Source organism: Crinia signifera, chromosome 7 (genome assembly GCF_055691185.1).
Source record: "Crinia signifera chromosome 7, ASM5569118v1, whole genome shotgun sequence".
In the NCBI taxonomy this organism is placed as follows: Eukaryota; Metazoa; Chordata; class Amphibia; order Anura; family Myobatrachidae; genus Crinia; species Crinia signifera.
Genome location: NC_139223.1, coordinates 90,448,258 through 90,469,522, shown reverse-complemented (window position 1 = coordinate 90,469,522; position 21,265 = coordinate 90,448,258). Strand labels below are relative to the sequence as shown.

General features: G+C 39.3%; 43 non-coding genes and 3 pseudogenes across 43 annotated transcripts; all 46 read right to left on the bottom strand.

Moving 5' to 3' along the window:
* Window positions 1-81: 81 nt before the first annotated feature.
* On the bottom strand, window positions 82-200 carry LOC146025057 (5S ribosomal RNA). The gene has a single exon (XR_014454062.1). It is a non-coding gene; the product is annotated as a 5S ribosomal RNA (ribosomal RNA).
* A 344-nt stretch (window positions 201-544) lies between these two features.
* On the bottom strand, window positions 545-663 carry LOC146022922 (5S ribosomal RNA). Its single transcript, XR_014452358.1, has one exon. It is a non-coding gene; the product is annotated as a 5S ribosomal RNA (ribosomal RNA).
* Window positions 664-1,008: 345 nt separating this feature from the next.
* Window positions 1,009-1,127, bottom strand: LOC146025412 (5S ribosomal RNA). Its single transcript, XR_014454111.1, has one exon. It is a non-coding gene; the product is annotated as a 5S ribosomal RNA (ribosomal RNA).
* Window positions 1,128-1,469: 342 nt separating this feature from the next.
* LOC146022045 (5S ribosomal RNA) lies at window positions 1,470-1,588 on the bottom strand. Its single transcript, XR_014451513.1, has one exon. It is a non-coding gene; the product is annotated as a 5S ribosomal RNA (ribosomal RNA).
* Window positions 1,589-1,930: 342 nt separating this feature from the next.
* LOC146024253 (5S ribosomal RNA) lies at window positions 1,931-2,049 on the bottom strand. Its single transcript, XR_014453640.1, has one exon. It is a non-coding gene; the product is annotated as a 5S ribosomal RNA (ribosomal RNA).
* Window positions 2,050-2,391: 342 nt separating this feature from the next.
* On the bottom strand, window positions 2,392-2,510 carry LOC146024723 (5S ribosomal RNA; annotated as a pseudogene).
* A 607-nt stretch (window positions 2,511-3,117) lies between these two features.
* LOC146022840 (5S ribosomal RNA) lies at window positions 3,118-3,236 on the bottom strand. Its single transcript, XR_014452280.1, has one exon. It is a non-coding gene; the product is annotated as a 5S ribosomal RNA (ribosomal RNA).
* Window positions 3,237-3,578: 342 nt separating this feature from the next.
* On the bottom strand, window positions 3,579-3,697 carry LOC146021663 (5S ribosomal RNA). The gene has a single exon (XR_014451140.1). It is a non-coding gene; the product is annotated as a 5S ribosomal RNA (ribosomal RNA).
* Window positions 3,698-4,039: 342 nt separating this feature from the next.
* Window positions 4,040-4,158, bottom strand: LOC146024940 (5S ribosomal RNA). Its single transcript, XR_014454051.1, has one exon. It is a non-coding gene; the product is annotated as a 5S ribosomal RNA (ribosomal RNA).
* Window positions 4,159-4,503: 345 nt separating this feature from the next.
* On the bottom strand, window positions 4,504-4,622 carry LOC146024019 (5S ribosomal RNA). The gene has a single exon (XR_014453416.1). It is a non-coding gene; the product is annotated as a 5S ribosomal RNA (ribosomal RNA).
* A 342-nt stretch (window positions 4,623-4,964) lies between these two features.
* Window positions 4,965-5,083, bottom strand: LOC146023125 (5S ribosomal RNA). The gene has a single exon (XR_014452553.1). It is a non-coding gene; the product is annotated as a 5S ribosomal RNA (ribosomal RNA).
* A 341-nt stretch (window positions 5,084-5,424) lies between these two features.
* On the bottom strand, window positions 5,425-5,543 carry LOC146021441 (5S ribosomal RNA). Its single transcript, XR_014450928.1, has one exon. It is a non-coding gene; the product is annotated as a 5S ribosomal RNA (ribosomal RNA).
* Window positions 5,544-5,886: 343 nt separating this feature from the next.
* LOC146022907 (5S ribosomal RNA) lies at window positions 5,887-6,005 on the bottom strand. The gene has a single exon (XR_014452343.1). It is a non-coding gene; the product is annotated as a 5S ribosomal RNA (ribosomal RNA).
* A 345-nt stretch (window positions 6,006-6,350) lies between these two features.
* On the bottom strand, window positions 6,351-6,469 carry LOC146022839 (5S ribosomal RNA). Its single transcript, XR_014452279.1, has one exon. It is a non-coding gene; the product is annotated as a 5S ribosomal RNA (ribosomal RNA).
* Window positions 6,470-6,811: 342 nt separating this feature from the next.
* LOC146021662 (5S ribosomal RNA) lies at window positions 6,812-6,930 on the bottom strand. The gene has a single exon (XR_014451139.1). It is a non-coding gene; the product is annotated as a 5S ribosomal RNA (ribosomal RNA).
* A 342-nt stretch (window positions 6,931-7,272) lies between these two features.
* On the bottom strand, window positions 7,273-7,391 carry LOC146025437 (5S ribosomal RNA). Its single transcript, XR_014454135.1, has one exon. It is a non-coding gene; the product is annotated as a 5S ribosomal RNA (ribosomal RNA).
* Window positions 7,392-7,736: 345 nt separating this feature from the next.
* Window positions 7,737-7,855, bottom strand: LOC146024742 (5S ribosomal RNA; annotated as a pseudogene).
* A 342-nt stretch (window positions 7,856-8,197) lies between these two features.
* LOC146024823 (5S ribosomal RNA) lies at window positions 8,198-8,316 on the bottom strand. The gene has a single exon (XR_014454039.1). It is a non-coding gene; the product is annotated as a 5S ribosomal RNA (ribosomal RNA).
* A 344-nt stretch (window positions 8,317-8,660) lies between these two features.
* On the bottom strand, window positions 8,661-8,779 carry LOC146022921 (5S ribosomal RNA). The gene has a single exon (XR_014452357.1). It is a non-coding gene; the product is annotated as a 5S ribosomal RNA (ribosomal RNA).
* A 345-nt stretch (window positions 8,780-9,124) lies between these two features.
* LOC146025411 (5S ribosomal RNA) lies at window positions 9,125-9,243 on the bottom strand. Its single transcript, XR_014454110.1, has one exon. It is a non-coding gene; the product is annotated as a 5S ribosomal RNA (ribosomal RNA).
* Window positions 9,244-9,585: 342 nt separating this feature from the next.
* Window positions 9,586-9,704, bottom strand: LOC146025263 (5S ribosomal RNA). The gene has a single exon (XR_014454084.1). It is a non-coding gene; the product is annotated as a 5S ribosomal RNA (ribosomal RNA).
* A 342-nt stretch (window positions 9,705-10,046) lies between these two features.
* LOC146024252 (5S ribosomal RNA) lies at window positions 10,047-10,165 on the bottom strand. Its single transcript, XR_014453639.1, has one exon. It is a non-coding gene; the product is annotated as a 5S ribosomal RNA (ribosomal RNA).
* Window positions 10,166-10,507: 342 nt separating this feature from the next.
* On the bottom strand, window positions 10,508-10,626 carry LOC146024251 (5S ribosomal RNA). Its single transcript, XR_014453638.1, has one exon. It is a non-coding gene; the product is annotated as a 5S ribosomal RNA (ribosomal RNA).
* A 342-nt stretch (window positions 10,627-10,968) lies between these two features.
* LOC146022863 (5S ribosomal RNA) lies at window positions 10,969-11,087 on the bottom strand. The gene has a single exon (XR_014452303.1). It is a non-coding gene; the product is annotated as a 5S ribosomal RNA (ribosomal RNA).
* Window positions 11,088-11,432: 345 nt separating this feature from the next.
* LOC146022265 (5S ribosomal RNA) lies at window positions 11,433-11,551 on the bottom strand. The gene has a single exon (XR_014451730.1). It is a non-coding gene; the product is annotated as a 5S ribosomal RNA (ribosomal RNA).
* Window positions 11,552-11,892: 341 nt separating this feature from the next.
* LOC146021439 (5S ribosomal RNA) lies at window positions 11,893-12,011 on the bottom strand. The gene has a single exon (XR_014450926.1). It is a non-coding gene; the product is annotated as a 5S ribosomal RNA (ribosomal RNA).
* Window positions 12,012-12,354: 343 nt separating this feature from the next.
* On the bottom strand, window positions 12,355-12,473 carry LOC146022906 (5S ribosomal RNA). Its single transcript, XR_014452342.1, has one exon. It is a non-coding gene; the product is annotated as a 5S ribosomal RNA (ribosomal RNA).
* A 345-nt stretch (window positions 12,474-12,818) lies between these two features.
* On the bottom strand, window positions 12,819-12,937 carry LOC146022838 (5S ribosomal RNA). The gene has a single exon (XR_014452278.1). It is a non-coding gene; the product is annotated as a 5S ribosomal RNA (ribosomal RNA).
* Window positions 12,938-13,279: 342 nt separating this feature from the next.
* Window positions 13,280-13,398, bottom strand: LOC146021660 (5S ribosomal RNA). Its single transcript, XR_014451137.1, has one exon. It is a non-coding gene; the product is annotated as a 5S ribosomal RNA (ribosomal RNA).
* Window positions 13,399-13,740: 342 nt separating this feature from the next.
* Window positions 13,741-13,859, bottom strand: LOC146024708 (5S ribosomal RNA). The gene has a single exon (XR_014454028.1). It is a non-coding gene; the product is annotated as a 5S ribosomal RNA (ribosomal RNA).
* Window positions 13,860-14,204: 345 nt separating this feature from the next.
* LOC146024741 (5S ribosomal RNA) lies at window positions 14,205-14,323 on the bottom strand (annotated as a pseudogene).
* A 344-nt stretch (window positions 14,324-14,667) lies between these two features.
* Window positions 14,668-14,786, bottom strand: LOC146022920 (5S ribosomal RNA). The gene has a single exon (XR_014452356.1). It is a non-coding gene; the product is annotated as a 5S ribosomal RNA (ribosomal RNA).
* A 345-nt stretch (window positions 14,787-15,131) lies between these two features.
* LOC146025410 (5S ribosomal RNA) lies at window positions 15,132-15,250 on the bottom strand. Its single transcript, XR_014454109.1, has one exon. It is a non-coding gene; the product is annotated as a 5S ribosomal RNA (ribosomal RNA).
* Window positions 15,251-15,592: 342 nt separating this feature from the next.
* Window positions 15,593-15,711, bottom strand: LOC146021929 (5S ribosomal RNA). Its single transcript, XR_014451399.1, has one exon. It is a non-coding gene; the product is annotated as a 5S ribosomal RNA (ribosomal RNA).
* Window positions 15,712-16,053: 342 nt separating this feature from the next.
* LOC146024248 (5S ribosomal RNA) lies at window positions 16,054-16,172 on the bottom strand. The gene has a single exon (XR_014453636.1). It is a non-coding gene; the product is annotated as a 5S ribosomal RNA (ribosomal RNA).
* A 342-nt stretch (window positions 16,173-16,514) lies between these two features.
* Window positions 16,515-16,633, bottom strand: LOC146024247 (5S ribosomal RNA). Its single transcript, XR_014453635.1, has one exon. It is a non-coding gene; the product is annotated as a 5S ribosomal RNA (ribosomal RNA).
* Window positions 16,634-16,975: 342 nt separating this feature from the next.
* On the bottom strand, window positions 16,976-17,094 carry LOC146022862 (5S ribosomal RNA). The gene has a single exon (XR_014452302.1). It is a non-coding gene; the product is annotated as a 5S ribosomal RNA (ribosomal RNA).
* Window positions 17,095-17,439: 345 nt separating this feature from the next.
* On the bottom strand, window positions 17,440-17,558 carry LOC146022254 (5S ribosomal RNA). Its single transcript, XR_014451719.1, has one exon. It is a non-coding gene; the product is annotated as a 5S ribosomal RNA (ribosomal RNA).
* Window positions 17,559-17,900: 342 nt separating this feature from the next.
* On the bottom strand, window positions 17,901-18,019 carry LOC146021617 (5S ribosomal RNA). The gene has a single exon (XR_014451096.1). It is a non-coding gene; the product is annotated as a 5S ribosomal RNA (ribosomal RNA).
* Window positions 18,020-18,361: 342 nt separating this feature from the next.
* On the bottom strand, window positions 18,362-18,480 carry LOC146022861 (5S ribosomal RNA). Its single transcript, XR_014452301.1, has one exon. It is a non-coding gene; the product is annotated as a 5S ribosomal RNA (ribosomal RNA).
* A 345-nt stretch (window positions 18,481-18,825) lies between these two features.
* LOC146025409 (5S ribosomal RNA) lies at window positions 18,826-18,944 on the bottom strand. Its single transcript, XR_014454108.1, has one exon. It is a non-coding gene; the product is annotated as a 5S ribosomal RNA (ribosomal RNA).
* Window positions 18,945-19,286: 342 nt separating this feature from the next.
* Window positions 19,287-19,405, bottom strand: LOC146024246 (5S ribosomal RNA). Its single transcript, XR_014453634.1, has one exon. It is a non-coding gene; the product is annotated as a 5S ribosomal RNA (ribosomal RNA).
* A 342-nt stretch (window positions 19,406-19,747) lies between these two features.
* On the bottom strand, window positions 19,748-19,866 carry LOC146024245 (5S ribosomal RNA). The gene has a single exon (XR_014453633.1). It is a non-coding gene; the product is annotated as a 5S ribosomal RNA (ribosomal RNA).
* A 342-nt stretch (window positions 19,867-20,208) lies between these two features.
* LOC146022859 (5S ribosomal RNA) lies at window positions 20,209-20,327 on the bottom strand. Its single transcript, XR_014452299.1, has one exon. It is a non-coding gene; the product is annotated as a 5S ribosomal RNA (ribosomal RNA).
* Window positions 20,328-20,672: 345 nt separating this feature from the next.
* On the bottom strand, window positions 20,673-20,791 carry LOC146022243 (5S ribosomal RNA). Its single transcript, XR_014451708.1, has one exon. It is a non-coding gene; the product is annotated as a 5S ribosomal RNA (ribosomal RNA).
* Window positions 20,792-21,133: 342 nt separating this feature from the next.
* LOC146021616 (5S ribosomal RNA) lies at window positions 21,134-21,252 on the bottom strand. Its single transcript, XR_014451095.1, has one exon. It is a non-coding gene; the product is annotated as a 5S ribosomal RNA (ribosomal RNA).
* Between the last annotated feature and the right edge of the window lie 13 nt (window positions 21,253-21,265).

Sequence of the window (21,265 nt, the reverse complement as noted above, 5' to 3'; positions counted from 1 at the left end):
CAAATGTCTGTACTGGCAATAAAAAAAAGTTTCCAATTTGAATAGCTAGAGAATAAAAACAATTTGCCAGTAATGGGAAAAAACCTACAGCACCTGGTGTTCCCATGTGGTCACCCACCCAAGTACTAACCAGGCCCATCACTGCTTAGCTTCCAAGATCAGACGAGATTGGGCGTATCCAATGTGGTATGGCTGTAGGTGAGATACAGGCACTTTTTTGCCCTCTTCTACTTCTATAACCAGGTAAGCTAATCAAAAAGTTTCCTAACTGTTTTGGCTTACTGAAAAAAATCATGTGTTGATAATGTAAAAAGACCTACAGGACATGATATAAGCAGGTGGTCTCAAATTAAACTACTAAAGAGGCTCAACACTGTTTAGCTGCCAAAAGCAGTTGGAATTGGGCCTAAACAGTGTGGTAAGTTTTTAGGTGATGGCTATTGTGTCTGTTTGACCTCTTCCAAATGTCTGTACTGGCAATTTAAAAAAAAGTTTCCAATTTAAATAGCTAGAGAATAAAAACAATTTGCCAGTAATGGTAAAAAACCTACAGCACCTGGTGTTCCCATGTGGTCACCCACCCAAGTACTAACCAGGCCCATCACTGCATAGCTTCCAAGATCAGACGAGATTGGGCGTATCCAATGTGGTATGACTGTAGGTGAGATACCGGCACTTTTTTGCCCTCTTCTACTTCCATAACCAGGTAAGCTAATAAAAAAGTTTCCTAACTGTTTTGGCTTACTGAAAAAAATCATGTGTTGGTAATGTAAAAAGACGTACAGGACATAATATTAGCAGGTGGTCTCAAATTAAACTACTAAATAGGCTCAACACTGTTTAGCTGCCAAAAGCAGTTGGAATTGGGCCTAAACAGTGTGGTAAGTTTTTATGTGATGGCTATTGTGTCTGTTTGACCTCTCCCAAATGTCTGTATTAGCAATAAAAAGAAAAAGTTTCCAATTTAAATAGCTAGAGAATAAAAACAATTTGCCAGTAATGGGAACAAACCTACAGCACCTGGTGTTCCCATGTGGTCCCCCACCCAAGTACTAACCAGGCCCATCACTGCTTAGCTTCCAAGATCAGACGAGATTGGGCGTATCCAATGTGGTATGGCTGTAGGTGAGATACAGGCACTTTTTTGCACTCTTCTACTTCTATAACCAGGTAAGCTAATAAAAAAGTTTCCTAACTGTTTTGGCTTACTGAAAAAAATCATGTGTTGATAATGTAAAAAGACCTACAGGACATTATATAAGCAGGTGGTCTCAAATTAAACTACTAAAGAGGCTCAACACTGTTTAGCTGCCAAAAGCAGTTGGGATTGGGCCTAAACAGTGTGGTAAGTTTTTAGGTGATGGCTATTGTGTCTGTTTGACCTCTTCCAAATGTCTGTACTGGCAATAAAAAAAAGTTTCCAATTTAAATAGCTAGAGAATAAAAACAATTTGCCAGTAATGGTAAAAAACCTACAGCACCTGGTGTTCCCATGTGGTCACCCACCCAAGTACTAACCAGGCCCATCACTGCTTAGCTTCCAAGATCAGATGAGATTGGGCGTATCCAATGTGGTATGGCTGTAGGTGAGATACGTGCACTTTTTTGCACTCTTCTACTTCTATAACCAGGTAAGCTAATAAAAAAGTTTCCTAACTGTTTTGGCTTACTGAAAAAAATCATGTGTTGATAATGTAAAAAGACCTACAGGACATGATATAAGCACGTGGTCTCAAATTAAACTACTAAAGAGGCTCAACACTGTTTAGCTGCCAAAAGCAGTTGGGATTGGGCCTAAACAGTGTGGTAAGTTTTTAGGTGATGGCTATTGTGTCTGTTTGACCTCTTCCAAATGTCTGTACTGGCAATAAAAAAAAGTTTCCAATTTAAATAGCTAGAAAATAAAAACAATTTGCCAGTAATGGTAAAAAACCTACAGCACCTGGTGTTCCCATGTGCTCACCCACCCAAGTACTAACCAGGCCCATCACTGCTTAGCTTCAAAGATCAGACGAGATTGGGCGTATCCAATGTGGTATGGCTGTAGGTGAGATACAGGCACTTTTTTGCACTCTTCTACTTCTATAACCAGGTAAGCTAATAAAAAAGTTTCCTAACTGTTTTGGCTTACTGAAAAAAATCATGTGTTGATAATGTAAAAAGACCTACAGGACATGATATAAGCACGTGGTCTCAAATTAAACTACTAAAGAGGCTCAACCCTGTTTAGCTGCCAAAAGCAGTTGGGATTGGGCCTAAACAGTGTGGTAAGTTTTTAGGTGATGGCTATTGTGTCTGTTTGACCTCTTCCAAATGTCTGTACTGGCAATAAAAAAAAGTTTCCAATTTAAATAGCTAGAGAATAAAAACAATTTGCCAGTAATGGTAAAAACCCTACAGCACCTGGTGTTCCCATGTGCTCACCCACCCAAGTACTAACCAGGCCCATCACTGCTTAGCTTCAAAGATCAGACGAGATTGGGCGTATCCAATGTGGTATGGCTGTAGGTGAGATACAGGCACTTTTTTGCACTCTTCTACTTCTATAACCAGGTAAGCTAATAAAAAAGTTTCCTAACTGTTTTGGCTTACTGAAAAAAATCATGTGTTGATAATGTAAAAAGACCTACAGGACATGATATAAGCACGTGGTCTCAAATTAAACTACTAAAGAGGCTCAATACTGTTTAGCTGCCAAAAGCAGTTGGGATTGGGCCTAAACAGTGTGGTAAGTTTTTAGGTGATGGCTATTGTGTCTGTTTGACCTCTTCCAAATGTCTGTACTGGCAATAAAAAAAATACTTCTATAACCAGGTAAGCTAATAAAAAAAGTTTCCTAACTGTTTTGGCTTACTGAAAAAAATCATGTGTTGATAATGTAAAAAGACCTACAGGACATGATATAAGCAGGTGGTCTCAAATTAAACTACTAAAGAGGCTCAACACTGTTTAGCTGCCAAAAGCAGTTGGAATTGGGCCTAAACAGTGTGGTAAGTTTTTATGTGATGGCTATTGTGTCTGTTTGACCTCTCCCAAATGTCTGTATTGGCAATAAAAAGAAAAAGTTTCCAATTTAAATAGCTAGAGAATAAAAACAATTTGCCAGTAATGGGAAAAAACTTACAGCACCTGGTGTTCCCATGTGGTCCCCCACCCAAGTACTAACCAGGCCCATCACTGCTTAGCTTCCAAGATCAGACGAGATTGGGCGTATCCAATGTGGTATGACTGTAGGTGAGATACAGGCACTTTTTTGCACTCTTCTACTTCTATAACCAGGTAAGCTAATAAAAAAGTTTCCTAACTGTTTTGGCTTACTGAAAAAAATCATGTGTTGATAATGTAAAAAGACCTACAGGACATGATATAAGCAGGTGGTCCCAAATTAAACTACTAAAGAGGCTCAACACTGTTTAGCTGCCAAAAGCAGTTGGGATTGGGCCTAAACAGTGTGGTAAGTTTTTAGGTGATGGCTATTGTGTCTGTTTGACCTCTTCCAAATGTCTGTACTGGCAATAAAAAAAAGTTTCCAATTTGAATAGCTAGAGAATAAAAACAATTTGCCAGTAATGGGAAAAAACCTACCGCACCTGGTGTTCCCATGTGGTCACCCACCCAAGTACTAACCAGGCCCATCACTGCTTAGCTTCCAAGATCAGACGAGATTGGGCGTATCCAATGTGGTATGGCTGTAGGTGAGATACAGGCACTTTTTTGCACTCTTCTACTTCTATAACCAGGTAAGCTAATAAAAAAGTTTCCTAACTGTTTTGGCTTACTGAAAAAAATCATGTGTTGATAATGTAAAAAGACCTACAGGACATGATATAAGCAGGTGGTCTCAAATTAAACTACTTAAGAGGCTCAACACTGTTTAGCTGCCAAAAGCAGTTGGGATTGGGCCTAAACAGTGTGGTAAGTTTTTAGGTGATGGCTATTGTGTCTGTTTGACCTCTTCCAAATGTCTGTACTGGCAACAAAAAAAAGTTTTTAATTTAAATAGCTAGAGAATAAAAACAATTTGCCAGTAATGGTAAAAAACCTACAGCACCTGGTGTTCCCATGTGGTCACCCACCCAAGTACTAACCAGGCCCATCACTGCTTAGCTTCCAAGATCAGACGAGATTGGGCGTATCCAATGTGGTATGGCTGTAGGTGAGATAAAGGCACTTTTTTGCACTCTTCTACTTCTATAACCAGGTAAGCTAAAAAAAAAGTTTCCTAACTGTTTTGGCTTACTGAAAAAAATCATGTGTTGATAATGTAAAAAGACCTACAGGACATGATATAAGCAGGTGGTCTCAAATTAAACTACTAAAGAGGCTCAACACTGTTTAGCTGCCAAAAGCAGTTGGAATTGGGCCTAAACAGTGTGGTAAGTTTTTATGTGATGGATATTGTGTCTGTTTGACCTCTCCCAAATGTCTGTATTGGCAATAAAAAGAAAAAGTTTCCAATTTAAATAGCTAGAGAATAAAAACAATTTGCCAGTAATGGGAAAAAACCTACAGTACCTGGTGTTCACATGTGGTCCCCCACCCAAGTACTAACCAGGCCCATCACTGTTTAACTTCCAAGATTAGACGAGATTGGGCGTATCCAATGTGGTATGACTGTAGGTGAGATACAGGCACTTTTTTGCACTCTTCTACTTCTATAACCAGGTAAGCTAATAAAAAAGTTTCCTAACTGTTTTGGCTTACTGAAATAAATCATGTGTTGATAATGTAAAAAGACCTACAGGACATGATATAAGCAGGTGGTCCCAAATTAAACTACTAAAGAGGCTCAACACTGTTTAGCTGCCAAAAGCAGTTGGAATTGGGCCTAAACAGTGTGGTAAGTTTTTAGGTGATGGCTATTGTGTCTGTTTGACCTCTTCCAAATGTCTGTACTGGCAATAAAAAAAAGTTTCCAATTTGAATAGCTAGAGAATAAAAACAATTTGCCAGTAATGGGAAAAAACCTACAGCACCTGGTGTTCCCATGTGGTCACCCACCCAAGTACTAACCAGGCCCATCACTGCTTAGCTTCCAAGATCAGACGAGATTAGGCTTATTCAATGTGGTATGGCTGTAGGTGAGATACAGGCACTTTTTTGCCCTCTTCTACTTCTATAACCAGGTAAGCTAATCAAAAAGTTTCCTAACTGTTTTGGCTTACTGAAAAAAATCATGTGTTGATAATGTAAAAAGACCTACAGGACATGATATAAGCAGGTGGTCTCAAATTAAACTACTAAAGAGGCTCAACACTGTTTAGCTGCCAAAAGCAGTTGGAATTGGGCCTAAACAGTGTGGTAAGTTTTTAGGTGATGGCTATTGTGTCTGTTTGACCTCTTCCAAATGTCTGTACTGGCAATAAAAAAAAGTTTCCAATTTATATAGCTAGAGAATAAAAACAATTTGCCAGTAATGGGAAAACCCTACAGCACCTGGTGTTCCCATGTGGTCACCCACCCAAGTACTAACCAGGCCCATCACTGCTTAGCTTCCAAGATCAGACGAGATTGGGCGTATCCAATGTGGTATGGCTGTAGGTGAGATACAGGCACTTTTTTGCACTCTTCTACTTCTATAACCAGGTAAGCTAATAAAAAGTTTCCTAACTGTTTTGGCTTACTGAAAAAAATCATGTGTTGATAATGTAAAAAGACCTACAGGACATGATATAAGCAGGTGGTCTCAAATTAAACTACTAAAGAGGCTCAACACTGTTTAGCTGCGAAAAGCAGTTGGAATTGGGCCTAAACACTGTGGTAAGTTTTTAGGTGATAGCTATTGTGTCTGTTTGACCTCTTCCAAATGTCTGTACTGGCAATAAAAAGAAAAAGTTTCCAATTTAAATAGCTAGAGAATAAAAACAATTTGCCAGTAATGGGAAAAACCTACATCACCTGGTGTTCCCATGTGGTCTCCCACCCAAGTACTAAACAGGCCCAACACTGCTTAGCTTCCAAGATCAGACGAGATTGGGTGTGTCCAATGTGGTATGGCTGTAGATGAGATACAGGCACTTTTTTGCCCTCTTCTACTTCCATAACCAGGTAAGCTAATAAAAAAGTTTCCTAACTGTTTTGGCTTACTGAAAAAAATCATGTGTTGGTAATGTAAAAAGACGTACAGGACATAATATTAGCAGGTGGTCTCAAATTAAACTACTAAAGAGGCTCAACACTGTTTAGCTGCCAAAAGCAGTTGGAATTGGGCCTAAACAGTGTGGTAAGTTTTTATGTGATGGCTATTGTGTCTGTTTGACCTCTCCCAAATGTCTGTATTGGCAATAAAAATAAAAAGTTTCCAATTTAAATAGCTAGAGAATAAAAACAATTTGCCAGTAATGGGAAAAAACTTACAGCACCTGGTGTTCCCATGTGGTCCCCCACCCAAGTACTAACCAGGCCCATCACTGCTTAGCTTCCAAGATCAGACGAGATTGGGCGTATCCAATGTGGTATGACTGTAGGTGAGATACAGGCACTTTTTTGCACTCTTCTACTTCTATAACCAGGTAAGCTAATAAAAAAGTTTCCTAACTGTTTTGGCTTACTGAAAAAAATCATGTGTTGATAATGTAAAAAGACCTACAGGACATGATATAAGCAGGTGGTCCCAAATTAAACTACTAAAGAGGCTCAACACTGTTTAGCTGCCAAAAGCAGTTGGGATTGGGCCTAAACAGTGTGGTAAGTTTTTAGGTGATGGCTATTGTGTCTGTTTGACCTCTTCCAAATGTCTGTACTGGCAATAAAAAAAAGTTTCCAATTTGAATAGCTAGAGAATAAAAACAATTTGCCAGTAATGGGAAAAAACCTACCGCACCTGGTGTTCCCATGTGGTCACCCACCCAAGTACTAACCAGGCCCATCACTGCTTAGCTTCCAAGATCAGACGAGATTGGGCGTATCCAATGTGGTATGGCTGTAGGTAAGATACAGGCTTTTTTTTGCACTCTTCTACTTCTATAACCAGGTAAGCTAATAAAAAAGTTTCCTAACTGTTTTGGCTTACTGAAAAAAATCATGTGTTGATAATGTAAAAAGACCTACAGGACATGATATAAGCAGGTGGTCTCAAATTAAACTACTTAAGAGGCTCAACACTGTTTAGCTGCCAAAAGCAGTTGGGATTGGGCCTAAACAGTGTGGTAAGTTTTTAGGTGATGGCTATTGTGTCTGTTTGACCTCTTCCAAATGTCTGTACTGGCAACAAAAAAAAGTTTTTAATTTAAATAGCTAGAGAATAAAAACAATTTGCCAGTAATGGTAAAAAACCTACAGCACCTGGTGTTCCCATGTGGTCACCCACCCAAGTACTAACCAGGCCCATCACTGCTTAGCTTCCAAGATCAGACGAGATTGGGCGTATCCAACGTGGTATGGCTGTAGGTGAGATAAAGGCACTTTTTTGCACTCTTCTACTTCTATAACCAGGTAAGCTAAAAAAAAAGTTTCCTAACTGTTTTGGCTTACTGAAAAAAATCATGTGTTGATAATGTAAAAAGACCTACAGGACATGATATAAGCAGGTGGTCTCAAATTAAACTACTAAAGAGGCTCAACACTGTTTAGCTGCCAAAGGCAGTTGGAATTGGGCCTAAACAGTGTGGTAAGTTTTTATGTGATGGATATTGTGTCTGTTTGACCTCTCCCAAATGTCTGTATTGGCAATAAAAAGAAAAAGTTTCCAATTTAAATAGCTAGAGAATAAAAACAATTTGCCAGTAATGGGAAAAAACCTACAGTACCTGGTGTTCACATGTGGTCCCCCACCCAAGTACTAACCAGGCCCATCACTGTTTAACTTCCAAGATTAGACAAGATTGGGCGTATCCAATGTGGTATGACTGTAGGTGAGATACAGGCACTTTTTTGCACTCTTCTACTTCTATAACCAGGTAAGCTAATAAAAAAGTTTCCTAACTGTTTTGGCTTACTGAAATAAATCATGTGTTGATAATGTAAAAAGACCTACAGGACATGATATAAGCAGGTGGTCCCAAATTAAACTACTAAAGAGGCTCAACACTGTTTAGCTGCCAAAAGCAGTTGGAATTGGGCCTAAACAGTGTGGTAAGTTTTTAGGTGATGGCTATTGTGTCTGTTTGACCTCTTCCAAATGTCTGTACTGGCAATAAAAAAAAGTTTCCAATTTGAATAGCTAGAGAATAAAAACAATTTGCCAGTAATGGGAAAAAACCTACAGCACCTGGTGTTCCCATGTGGTCACCCACCCAAGTACTAACCAGGCCCATCACTGCTTAGCTTCCAAGATCAGACGAGATTGGGCGTATCCAATGTGGTATGGCTGTAGGTGAGATACAGGCACTTTTTTGCCCTCTTCTACTTCTATAACCAGGTAAGCTAATCAAAAAGTTTCCTAACTGTTTTGGCTTACTGAAAAAAATCATGTGTTGATAATGTAAAAAGACCTACAGGACATGATATAAGCAGGTGGTCTCAAATTAAACTACTAAAGAGGCTCAACACTGTTTAGCTGCCAAAAGCAGTTGGAATTGGGCCTAAACAGTGTGGTAAGTTTTTAGGTGATGGCTATTGTGTCTGTTTGACCTCTTCCAAATGTCTGTACTGGCAATTTAAAAAAAAGTTTCCAATTTAAATAGCTAGAGAATAAAAACAATTTGCCAGTAATGGTAAAAAACCTACAGCACCTGGTGTTCCCATGTGGTCACCCACCCAAGTACTAACCAGGCCCATCACTGCATAGCTTCCAAGATCAGACGAGATTGGGCGTATCCAATGTGGTATGACTGTAGGTGAGATACCGGCACTTTTTTGCCCTCTTCTACTTCCATAACCAGGTAAGCTAATAAAAAAGTTTCCTAACTGTTTTGGCTTACTGAAAAAAATCATGTGTTGGTAATGTAAAAAGACGTACAGGACATAATATTAGCAGGTGGTCTCAAATTAAACTACTAAATAGGCTCAACACTGTTTAGCTGCCAAAAGCAGTTGGAATTGGGCCTAAACAGTGTGGTAAGTTTTTATGTGATGGCTATTGTGTCTGTTTGACCTCTCCCAAATGTCTGTATTAGCAATAAAAAGAAAAAGTTTCCAATTTAAATAGCTAGAGAATAAAAACAATTTGCCAGTAATGGGAACAAACCTACAGCACCTGGTGTTCCCATGTGGTCCCCCACCCAAGTACTAACCAGGCCCATCACTGCTTAGCTTCCAAGATCAGACGAGATTGGGCGTATCCAATGTGGTATGGCTGTAGGTGAGATACAGGCACTTTTTTGCACTCTTCTACTTCTATAACCAGGTAAGCTAATAAAAAAGTTTCCTAACTGTTTTGGCTTACTGAAAAAAATCATGTGTTGATAATGTAAAAAGACCTACAGGACATGATATAAGCAGGTGGTCTCAAATTAAACTACTAAAGAGGCTCAACACTGTTTAGCTGCCAAAAGCAGTTGGGATTGGGCCTAAACAGTGTGGTAAGTTTTTAGGTGATGGCTATTGTGTCTGTTTGACCTCTTCCAAATGTCTGTACTGGCAATAAAAAAAAGTTTCCAATTTAAATAGCTAGAGAATAAAAACAATTTGCCAGTAATGGTAAAAAACCTACAGCACCTGGTGTTCCCATGTGGTCACCCACCCAAGTACTAACCAGGCCCATCACTGCTTAGCTTCCAAGATCAGATGAGATTAGGCGTATCCAATGTGGTATGGCTGTAGGTGAGATACGTGCACTTTTTTGCACTCTTCTACTTCTATAACCAGGTAAGCTAATAAAAAAGTTTCCTAACTGTTTTGGCTTACTGAAAAAAATCATGTGTTGATAATGTAAAAAGACCTACAGGACATGATATAAGCACGTGGTCTCAAATTAAACTACTAAAGAGGCTCAACACTGTTTAGCTGCCAAAAGCAGTTGGGATTGGGCCTAAACAGTGTGGTAAGTTTTTAGGTGATGGCTATTGTGTCTGTTTGACCTCTTCCAAATGTCTGTACTGGCAATAAAAAAAAGTTTCCAATTTAAATAGCTAGAGAATAAAAACAATTTGCCAGTAATGGTAAAAAACCTACAGCACCTGGTGTTCCCATGTGCTCACCCACCCAAGTACTAACCAGGCCCATCACTGCTTAGCTTCAAAGATCAGACGAGATTGGGCGTATCCAATGTGGTATGGCTGTAGGTGAGATACAGGCACTTTTTTGCACTCTTCTACTTCTATAACCAGGTAAGCTAATAAAAAAGTTTCCTAACTGTTTTGGCTTACTGAAAAAAATCATGTGTTGATAATGTAAAAAGACCTACAGGACATGATATAAGCACGTGGTCTCAAATTAAACTACTAAAGAGGCTCAACACTGTTTAGCTGCCAAAAGCAGTTGGGATTGGGCCTAAACAGTGTGGTAAGTTTTTAGGTGATGGCTATTGTGTCTGTTTGACCTCTTCCAAATGTCTGTACTGGCAATAAAAAAAAGTTTCCAATTTAAATAGCTAGAGAATAAAAACAATTTGCCAGTAATGGTAAAAAACCTACAGCACCTGGTGTTCCCATGTGCTCACCCACCCAAGTACTAACCAGGCCCATCACTGCTTAGCTTCAAAGATCAGACGAGATTGGGCGTATCCAATGTGGTATGGCTGTAGGTGAGATACAGGCACTTTTTTGCACTCTTCTACTTCTATAACCAGGTAAGCTAATAAAAAAGTTTCCTAACTGTTTTGGCTTACTGAAAAAAATCATGTGTTGATAATGTAAAAAGACCTACAGGACATGATATAAGCACGTGGTCTCAAATTAAACTACTAAAGAGGCTCAACACTGTTTAGCTGCCAAAAGCAGTTGGGATTGGGCCTAAACAGTGTGGTAAGTTTTTAGGTGATGGCTATTGTGTCTGTTTGACCTCTTCCAAATGTCTGTACTGGCAATAAAAAAAAGTTTCCAATTTAAATAGCTAGAGAATAAAAACAATTTGCCAGTAATGGTAAAAAACCTACAGCACCTGGTGTTCCCATGTGCTCACCCACCCAAGTACTAACCAGGCCCATCACTGCTTAGCTTCCAAGATCAGACGAGATTGGGCGTATCCAATGTGGTATGGCTGTAGGTGAGATACAGGCACTTTTTTGCACTCTTCTACTTCTATAACCAGGTAAGCTAAAAAAAAAGTTTCCTAACTGTTTTGGCTTACTGAAAAAAATCATGTGTTGATAATGTAAAAAGACCTACAGGACATGATATAAGCAGGTGGTCTCAAATTAAACTACTAAAGAGGGTCAACACTGTTTAGCTGCCAAAAGCAGTTGGAATTGGGCCTAAACAGTGTGCTAAGTTTTTATGTAATGGCTATTGTGTCTGTTTGACCTCTCCCAAATGTCTGTATTGGCAATAAAAAGAAAAAGTTTCCAATTTAAATAGCTAGAGAATAAAAACAATTTGCCAGTAATGGGAAAAAACCTACAGCACCTGGTGTTCCCATGTGGTCCCCCACCCAAGTACTAACCAGGCCCATCACTGCTTAACTTCCAAGATCAGACGAGATTGGGCGTATCCAATGTGGTATGACTGTAGGTGAGATACAGGCACTTTTTTGCACTCTTCTACTTCTATAACCAGGTAAGCTAATAAAAAAGTTTCCTAACTGTTTTGGCTTACTGAAAAAAATCATGTGTTGATAATGTAAAAGGACCTACAGGACATGATATAAGCAGGTGGTCCCAAATTAAACTACTAAAGAGGCTCAACACTGTTTAGCTGCCAAAAGCAGTTGGGATTGGGCCTAAACAGTGTGGTAAGTTTTTAGGTGATGGCTATTGTGTCTGTTTGACCTCTTCCAAATGTCTGTACTGGCAATAAAAAAAAGTTTCCAATTTATATAGCTAGAGAATAAAAACAATTTGCCAGTAATGGGAAAACCCTACAGCACCTGGTGTTCCCATGTGGTCACCCACCCAAGTACTAACCAGGCCCATCACTGCTTAGCTTCCAAGATCAGACGAGATTGGGCGTATCCAATGTGGTATGGCTGTAGGTGAGATACAGGCACTTTTTTGCACTCTTCTACTTCTATAACCAGGTAAGCTAATAAAAAGTTTCCTAACTGTTTTGGCTTACTGAAAAAAATCATGTGTTGATAATGTAAAAAGACCTACAGGACATGATATAAGCAGGTGGTCTCAAATTAAACTACTAAAGAGGCTCAACACTGTTTAGCTGCGAAAAGCAGTTGGAATTGGGCCTAAACACTGTGGTAAGTTTTTAGGTGATAGCTATTGTGTCTGTTTGACCTCTTCCAAATGTCTGTACTGGCAATAAAAAAAAAAAGTTTCCAATTTAAATAGCTAGAGAATAAAAACAATTTGCCAGTAATGGGAAAAACCTACATCACCTGGTGTTCCCATGTGGTCTCCCACCCAAGTACTAAACAGGCCCAACACTGCTTAGCTTCCAAGATCAGACGAGATTGGGTGTGTCCAATGTGGTATGGCTGTAGATGAGATACAGGCACTTTTTTGCCCTCTTCTACTTCCATAACCAGGTAAGCTAATAAAAAAGTTTCCTAACTGTTTTGGCTTACTGAAAAAAATCATGTGTTGGTAATGTAAAAAGACGTACAGGACATAATATTAGCAGGTGGTCTCAAATTAAACTACTAAAGAGGCTCAACACTGTTTAGCTGCCAAAAGCAGTTGGAATTGGGCCTAAACAGTGTGGTAAGTTTTTATGTGATGGCTATTGTGTCTGTTTGACCTCTCCCAAATGTCTGTATTGGCAATAAAAATAAAAAGTTTCCAATTTAAATAGCTAGAGAATAAAAACAATTTGCCAGTAATGGGAAAAAACTTACAGCACCTGGTGTTCCCATGTGGTCCCCCACCCAAGTACTAACCAGGCCCATCACTGCTTAGCTTCCAAGATCAGACGAGATTGGGCGTATCCAATGTGGTATGACTGTAGGTGAGATACAGGCACTTTTTTGCACTCTTCTACTTCTATAACCAGGTAAGCTAATAAAAAAGTTTCCTAACTGTCTTGGCTTACTGAAAAAAATCATGTGTTGATAATGTAAAAAGACCTACAGGACATGATATAAGCAGGTGGTCCCAAATTAAACTACTAAAGAGGCTCAACACTGTTTTGCTGCCAAAAGCAGTTGGGATTGGGCCTAAACAGTGTGGTAAGTTTTTAGGTGATGGCTATTGTGTCTGTTTGACCTCTTCCAAATGTCTGTACTGGCAATAAAAAAAAGTTTCCAATTTGAATAGCTAGAGAATAAAAACAATTTGCCAGTAATGGGAAAAAACCTACCGCACCTGGTGTTCCCATGTGGTCACCCACCCAAGTACTAACCAGGCCCATCACTGCTTAGCTTCCAAGATCAGACGAGATTGGGCGTATCCAATGTGGTATGGCTGTAGGTAAGATACAGGCTTTTTTTTGCACTCTTCTACTTCTATAACCAGGTAAGCTAATAAAAAAGTTTCCTAACTGTTTTGGCTTACTGAAAAAAATCATGTGTTGATAATGTAAAAAGACCTACAGGACATGATATAAGCAGGTGGTCTCAAATTAAACTACTTAAGAGGCTCAACACTGTTTAGCTGCCAAAAGCAGTTGGGATTGGGCCTAAACAGTGTGGTAAGTTTTTAGGTGATGGCTATTGTGTCTGTTTGACCTCTTCCAAATGTCTGTACTGGCAACAAAAAAAAGTTTTTAATTTAAATAGCTAGAGAATAAAAACAATTTGCCAGTAATGGTAAAAAACCTACAGCACCTGGTGTTCCCATGTGGTCACCCACCCAAGTACTAACCAGGCCCATCACTGCTTAGCTTCCAAGATCAGACGAGATTGGGCGTATCCAATGTGGTATGGCTGTAGGTGAGGTAAAGGCACTTTTTTGCACTCTTCTACTTCTATAACCAGGTAAGCTAAAAAAAAAGTTTCCTAACTGTTTTGGCTTACTGAAAAAAATCATGTGTTAATAATGTAAAAAGACCTACAGGACATGATATAAGCAGGTGGTCTCAAATTAAACTACTAAAGAGGCTCAACACTGTTTAGCTGCCAAAGGCAGTTGGAATTGGGCCTAAACAGTGTGGTAAGTTTTTATGTGATGGATATTGTGTCTGTTTGACCTCTCCCAAATGTCTGTATTGGCAATAAAAAGAAAAAGTTTCCAATTTAAATAGCTAGAGAATAAAAACAATTTGCCAGTAATGGGAAAAAACCTACAGTACCTGGTGTTCACATGTGGTCCCCCACCCAAGTACTAACCAGGCCCATCACTGTTTAACTTCCAAGATTAGACAAGATTGGGCGTATCCAATGTGGTATGACTGTAGGTGAGATACAGGCACTTTTTTGCACTCTTCTACTTCTATAACCAGGTAAGCTAATAAAAAAGTTTCCTAACTGTTTTGGCTTACTGAAATAAATCATGTGTTGATAATGTAAAAAGACCTACAGGACATGATATAAGCAGGTGGTCTCAAATTAAACTACTAAAGAGGCTCAACACTGTTTAGCTGCCAAAAGCAGTTGGAATTGGGCCTAAACAGTGTGGTAAGTTTTTAGGTGATGGCTATTGTGTCTGTTTGACCTCTTCCAAATGTCTGTACTGGCAATTTAAAAAAAAGTTTCCAATTTAAATAGCTAGAGAATAAAAACAATTTGCCAGTAATGGTAAAAAACCTACAGCACCTGGTGTTCCCATGTGGTCACCCACCCAAGTACTAACCAGGCCCATCACTGCATAGCTTCCAAGATCAGACGAGATTGGGCGTATCCAATGTGGTATGACTGTAGGTGAGATACCGGCACTTTTTTGCCCTCTTCTACTTCCATAACCAGGTAAGCTAATAAAAAAGTTTCCTAACTGTTTTGGCTTACTGAAAAAAATCATGTGTTGGTAATGTAAAAAGACGTACAGGACATAATATTAGCAGGTGGTCTCAAATTAAACTACTAAATAGGCTCAACACTGTTTAGCTGCCAAAAGCAGTTGGAATTGGGCCTAAACAGTGTGGTAAGTTTTTATGTGATGGCTATTGTGTCTGTTTGACCTCTCCCAAATGTCTGTATTAGCAATAAAAAGAAAAAGTTTCCAATTTAAATAGCTAGAGAATAAAAACAATTTGCCAGTAATGGGAACAAACCTACAGCACCTGGTGTTCCCATGTGGTCCCCCACCCAAGTACTAACCAGGCCCATCACTGCTTAGCTTCCAAGATCAGACGAGATTGGGCGTATCCAATGTGGTATGGCTGTAGGTGAGATACAGGCACTTTTTTGCACTCTTCTACTTCTATAACCAGGTAAGCTAATAAAAAAGTTTCCTAACTGTTTTGGCTTACTGAAAAAAATCATGTGTTGATAATGTAAAAAGACCTACAGGACATGATATAAGCAGGTGGTCTCAAATTAAACTACTAAAGAGGCTCAACACTGTTTAGCTGCCAAAAGCAGTTGGGATTGGGCCTAAACAGTGTGGTAAATTTTTAGGTGATGGCTATTGTGTCTGTTTGACCTCTTCCAAATGTCTGTACTGGCAATAAAAAAAAGTTTCCAATTTAAATAGCTAGAGAATAAAAACAATTTGCCAGTAATGGTAAAAAACCTACAGCACCTGGTGTTCCCATGTGGTCACCCACCCAAGTACTAACCAGGCCCATCACTGCTTAGCTTCCAAGATCAGATGAGATTGGGCGTATCCAATGTGGTATGGCTGTAGGTGAGATACGTGCACTTTTTTGCACTCTTCTACTTCTATAACCAGGTAAGCTAATAAAAAAGTTTCCTAACTGTTTTGGCTTACTGAAAAAAATCATGTGTTGATAATGTAAAAAGACCTACAGGACATGATATAAGCACGTGGTCTCAAATTAAACTACTAAAGAGGCTCAACACTGTTTAGCTGCCAAAAGCAGTTGGGATTGGGCCTAAACAGTGTGGTAAGTTTTTAGGTGATGGCTATTGTGTCTGTTTGACCTCTTCCAAATGTCTGTACTGGCAATAAAAAAAAGTTTCCAATTTAAATAGCTAGAGAATAAAAACAATTTGCCAGTAATGGTAAAAAACCTACAGCACCTGGTGTTCCCATGTGCTCACCCACCCAAGTACTAACCAGGCCCATCACTGCTTAGCTTCAAAGATCAGACGAGATTGGGCGTATCCAATGTGGTATGGCTGTAGGTGAGATACAGGCACTTTTTTGCACTCTTCTACTTCTATAACCAGGTAAGCTAATAAAAAAGTTTCCTAACTGTTTTGGCTTACTGAAAAAAATCATGTGTTGATAATGTAAAAAGACCTACAGGACATGATATAAGCACGTGGTCTCAAATTAAACTACTAAAGAGGCTCAACACTGTTTAGCTGCCAAAAGCAGTTGGGATTGGGCCTAAACAGTGTGGTAAGTTTTTAGGTGATGGCTATTGTGTCTGTTTGACCTCTTCCAAATGTCTGTACTGGCAATAAAAAAAAGTTTCCAATTTAAATAGCTAGAGAATAAAAACAATTTGCCAGTAATGGTAAAAAACCTACAGCACCTGGTGTTCCCATGTGCTCACCCACCCAAGTACTAACCAGGCCCATCACTGCTTAGCTTCAAAGATCAGACGAGATTGGGCGTATCCAATGTGGTATGGCTGTAGGTGAGATACAGGCACTTTTTTGCACTCTTCTACTTCTATAACCAGGTAAGCTAATAAAAAAGTTTCCTAACTGTTTTGGCTTACTGAAAAAAATCATGTGTTGATAATGTAAAAAGACCTACAGGACATGATATAAGCACGTGGTCTCAAATTAAACTACTAAAGAGGCTCAACACTGTTTAGCTGCCAAAAGCAGTTGGGATTGGGCCTAAACAGTGTGGTAAGTTTTTAGGTGATGGCTATTGTGTCTGTTTGACCTCTTCCAAATGTCTGTACTGGCAATAAAAAAAAGTTTCCAATTTAAATAGCTAGAGAATAAAAACAATTTGCCAGTAATGGTAAAAAACCTACAGCACCTGGTGTTCCCATGTGCTCACCCACCCAAGTACTAACCAGGCCCATCACTGCTTAGCTTCCAAGATCAGACGAGATTGGGCGTATCCAATGTGGTATGGCTGTAGGTGAGATACAGGCACTTTTTTGCACTCTTCTACTTCTATAACCAGGTAAGCTAAAAAAAAAGTTTCCTAACTGTTTTGGCTTACTGAAAAAAATCATGTGTTGATAATGTAAAAAGACCTACAGGACATGATATAAGCAGGTGGTCTCAAATTAAACTACTAAAGAGGGTCAACACTGTTTAGCTGCCAAAAGCAGTTGGAATTGGGCCTAAACAGTGTGCTAAGTTTTTATGTAATGGCTATTGTGTCTGTTTGACCTCTCCCAAATGTCTGTATTGGCAATAAAAAGAAAAAGTTTCCAATTTAAATAGCTAGAGAATAAAAACAATTTGCCAGTAATGGGAAAAAACCTACAGCACCTGGTGTTCCCATGTGGTCCCCCACCCAAGTACTAACCAGGCCCATCACTGCTTAACTTCCAAGATCAGACGAGATTGGGCGTATCCAATGTGGTATGACTGTAGGTGAGATACAGGCACTTTTTTGCACTCTTCTACTTCTATAACCAGGTAAGCTAATAAAAAAGTTTCCTAACTGTTTTGGCTTACTGAAAAAAATCATGTGTTGATAATGTAAAAGGACCTACAGGACATGATATAAGCAGGTGGTCCCAAATTAAACTACTAAAGAGGCTCAACACTGTTAAGCTGCCAAAAGCAGTTGGGATTGGGCCTAAACAGTGTGGTAAGTTTTTAGGTGACGGCTATTGTGTCTGTTTGACCTCTTCCAAATGTCTGTACTGGCAATAAAAAAAAGTTTCCAATTTAAATAGCTAGAGAATAAAAACAATTTGCCAGTAATGGTAAAAAACCTACAGCACCTGGTGTTCCCATGTGGTCACCCACCCAAGTACTAACCAGGCCCATCACTGCTTAGCTTCCAAGATCAGACAAGATTGGGCGTATCCAATGTGGTATGGCTGTAGGTGAGATACATGCACTTTTTTGCACTCTTCTACTTCTATAACCAGGTAAGCTAATAAAAAAGTTTCCTAACTGTTTTGGCTTACTGAAAAAAATCATGTGTTGATAATGTAAAAAGACCTACAGGACATGATATAAGCAGGTGGTCTCAAATTAAACTACTAAAGAGGCTCAACACTGTTTAGCTGCCAAAAGCAGTTGGGATTGGGCCTAAACAGTGTGGTAAGTTTTTAGGTGATGGCTATTGTGTCTGTTTGACCTCTTCCAAATGTCTGTACTGGCAATAAAAAAAAGTTTCCAATTTAAATAGCTAGAGAATAAAAACAATTTGCCAGTAATGGTAAAAAACCTACAGCACCTGGTGTTCCCATGTGCTCACCCACCCAAGTACTAACCAGGCCCATCACTGCTTAGCTTCCAAGATCAGACGAGATTGGGCGTATCCAATGTGGTATGGCTGTAGGTGAGATACAGGCACTTTTTTGCACTCTTCTACTTCTATAACCAGGTAAGCTAAAAAAAAAGTTTCCTAACTGTTTTGGCTTACTGAAAAAAATCATGTGTTGATAATGTAAAAAGACCTACAGGACATGATATAAGCAGGTGGTCTCAAATTAAACTACTAAAGAGGGTCAACACTGTTTAGCTGCCAAAAGCAGTTGGAATTGGGCCTAAACAGTGTGGTAAGTTTTTATGTGATGGCTATTGTGTCTGTTTGACCTCTCCCAAATGTCTGTATTGGCAATAAAAAGAAAAAGTTTCCAATTTAAATAGCTAGAGAATAAAAACAATTTGCCAGTAATGGGAACAAACCTACAGCACCTGGTGTTCCCATGTGGTCCCCCACCCAAGTACTAACCAGGCCCATCACTGCTTAGCTTCCAAGATCAGACGAGATTGGGCGTATCCAATGTGGTATGGCTGTAGGTGAGATACAGGCACTTTTTTGCACTCTTCTACTTCTATAACCAGGTAAGCTAATAAAAAAGTTTCCTAACTGTTTTGGCTTACTGAAAAAAATCATGTGTTGATAATGTAAAAAGACCTACAGGACATGATATAAGCACGTGGTCTCAAATTAAACTACTAAAGAGGCTCAACACTGTTTAGCTGCCAAAAGCAGTTGGGATTGGGCCTAAACAGTGTGGTAAGTTTTTAGGTGATGGCTATTGTGTCTGTTTGACCTCTTCCAAATGTCTGTACTGGCAATAAAAAAAAGTTTCCAATTTAAATAGCTAGAGAATAAAAACAATTTGCCAGTAATGGTAAAAAACCTACAGCACCTGGTGTTCCCATGTGCTCACCCACCCAAGTACTAACCAGGCCCATCACTGCTTAGCTTCAAAGATCAGACGAGATTGGGCGTATCCAATGTGGTATGGCTGTAGGTGAGATACAGGCACTTTTTTGCACTCTTCTACTTCTATAACCAGGTAAGCTAATAAAAAAGTTTCCTAACTGTTTTGGCTTACTGAAAAAAATCATGTGTTGATAATGTAAAAAGACCTACAGGACATGATATAAGCACGTGGTCTCAAATTAAACTACTAAAGAGGCTCAACACTGTTTAGCTGCCAAAAGCAGTTGGGATTGGGCCTAAACAGTGTGGTAAGTTTTTAGGTGATGGCTATTGTGTCTGTTTGACCTCTTCCAAATGTCTGTACTGGCAATAAAAAAAAGTTTCCAATTTAAATAGCTAGAGAATAAAAACAATTTGCCAGTAATGGTAAAAAACCTACAGCACCTGGTGTTCCCATGTGCTCACCCACCCAAGTACTAACCAGGCCCATCACTGCTTAGCTTCAAAGATCAGACGAGATTGGGCGTATCCAATGTGGTATGGCTGTAGGTGAGATACAGGCACTTTTTTGCACTCTTCTACTTCTATAACCAGGTAAGCTAATAAAAAAGTTTCCTAACTGTTTTGGCTTACTGAAAAAAATCATGTGTTGATAATGTAAAAAGACCTACAGGACATGATATAAGCACGTGGTCTCAAATTAAACTACTAAAGAGGCTCAACACTGTTTAGCTGCCAAAAGCAGTTGGGATTGGGCCTAAACAGTGTGGTAAGTTTTTAGGTGATGGCTATTGTGTCTGTTTGACCTCTTCCAAATGTCTGTACTGGCAATAAAAAAAAGTTTCCAATTTAAATAGCTAGAGAATAAAAACAATTTGCCAGTAATGGTAAAAAACCTACAGCACCTGGTGTTCCCATGTGCTCACCCACCCAAGTACTAACCAGGCCCATCACTGCTTAGCTTCCAAGATCAGACGAGATTGGGCGTATCCAATGTGGTATGGCTGTAGGTGAGATACAGGCACTTTTTTGCACTCTTCTACTTCTATAACCAGGTAAGCTAAAAAAAAAGTTTCCTAACTGTTTTGGCTTACTGAAAAAAATCATGTGTTGATAATGTAAAAAGACCTACAGGACATGATATAAGCAGGTGGTCTCAAATTAAACTACTAAAGAGGGTCAACACTGTTTAGCTGCCAAAAGCAGTTGGAATTGGGCCTAAACAGTGTGCTAAGTTTTTATGTAATGGCTATTGTGTCTGTTTGACCTCTCCCAAATGTCTGTATTGGCAATAAAAAGAAAAAGTTTCCAATTTAAATAGCTAGAGAATAAAAACAATTTGCCAGTAATGGGAAAAAACCTACAGCACCTGGTGTTCCCATGTGGTCCCCCACCCAAGTACTAACCAGGCCCATCACTGCTTAACTTCCAAGATCAGACGAGATTGGGCGTATCCAATGTGGTATGACTGTAGGTGAGATACAGGCACTTTTTTGCACTCTTCTACTTCTATAACCAGGTAAGCTAATAAAAAAGTTTCCTAACTGTTTTGGCTTACTGAAAAAAATCATGTGTTGATAATGTAAAAGGACCTACAGGACATGATATAAGCAGGTGGTCCCAAATTAAACTACTAAAGAGGCTCAACACTGTTAAGCTGCCAAAAGCAGTTGGGATTGGGCCTAAACAGTGTGGTAAGTTTTTAGGTGATGGCTATTGTGTCTGTTTGACCTCTTCCAAATGTCTGTACTGGCAATAAAAAAAAGTTTCCAATTTAAATAGCTAGAGAATAAAAACAATTTGCCAGTAATGGTAAAAAACCTACAGCACCTGGTGTTCCCATGTGGTCACCCACCCAAGTACTAACCAGGCCCATCACTGCTTAGCTTCCAAGATCAGACAAGATTGGGCGTATCCAATGTGGTATGGCTGTAGGTGAGATACATGCAC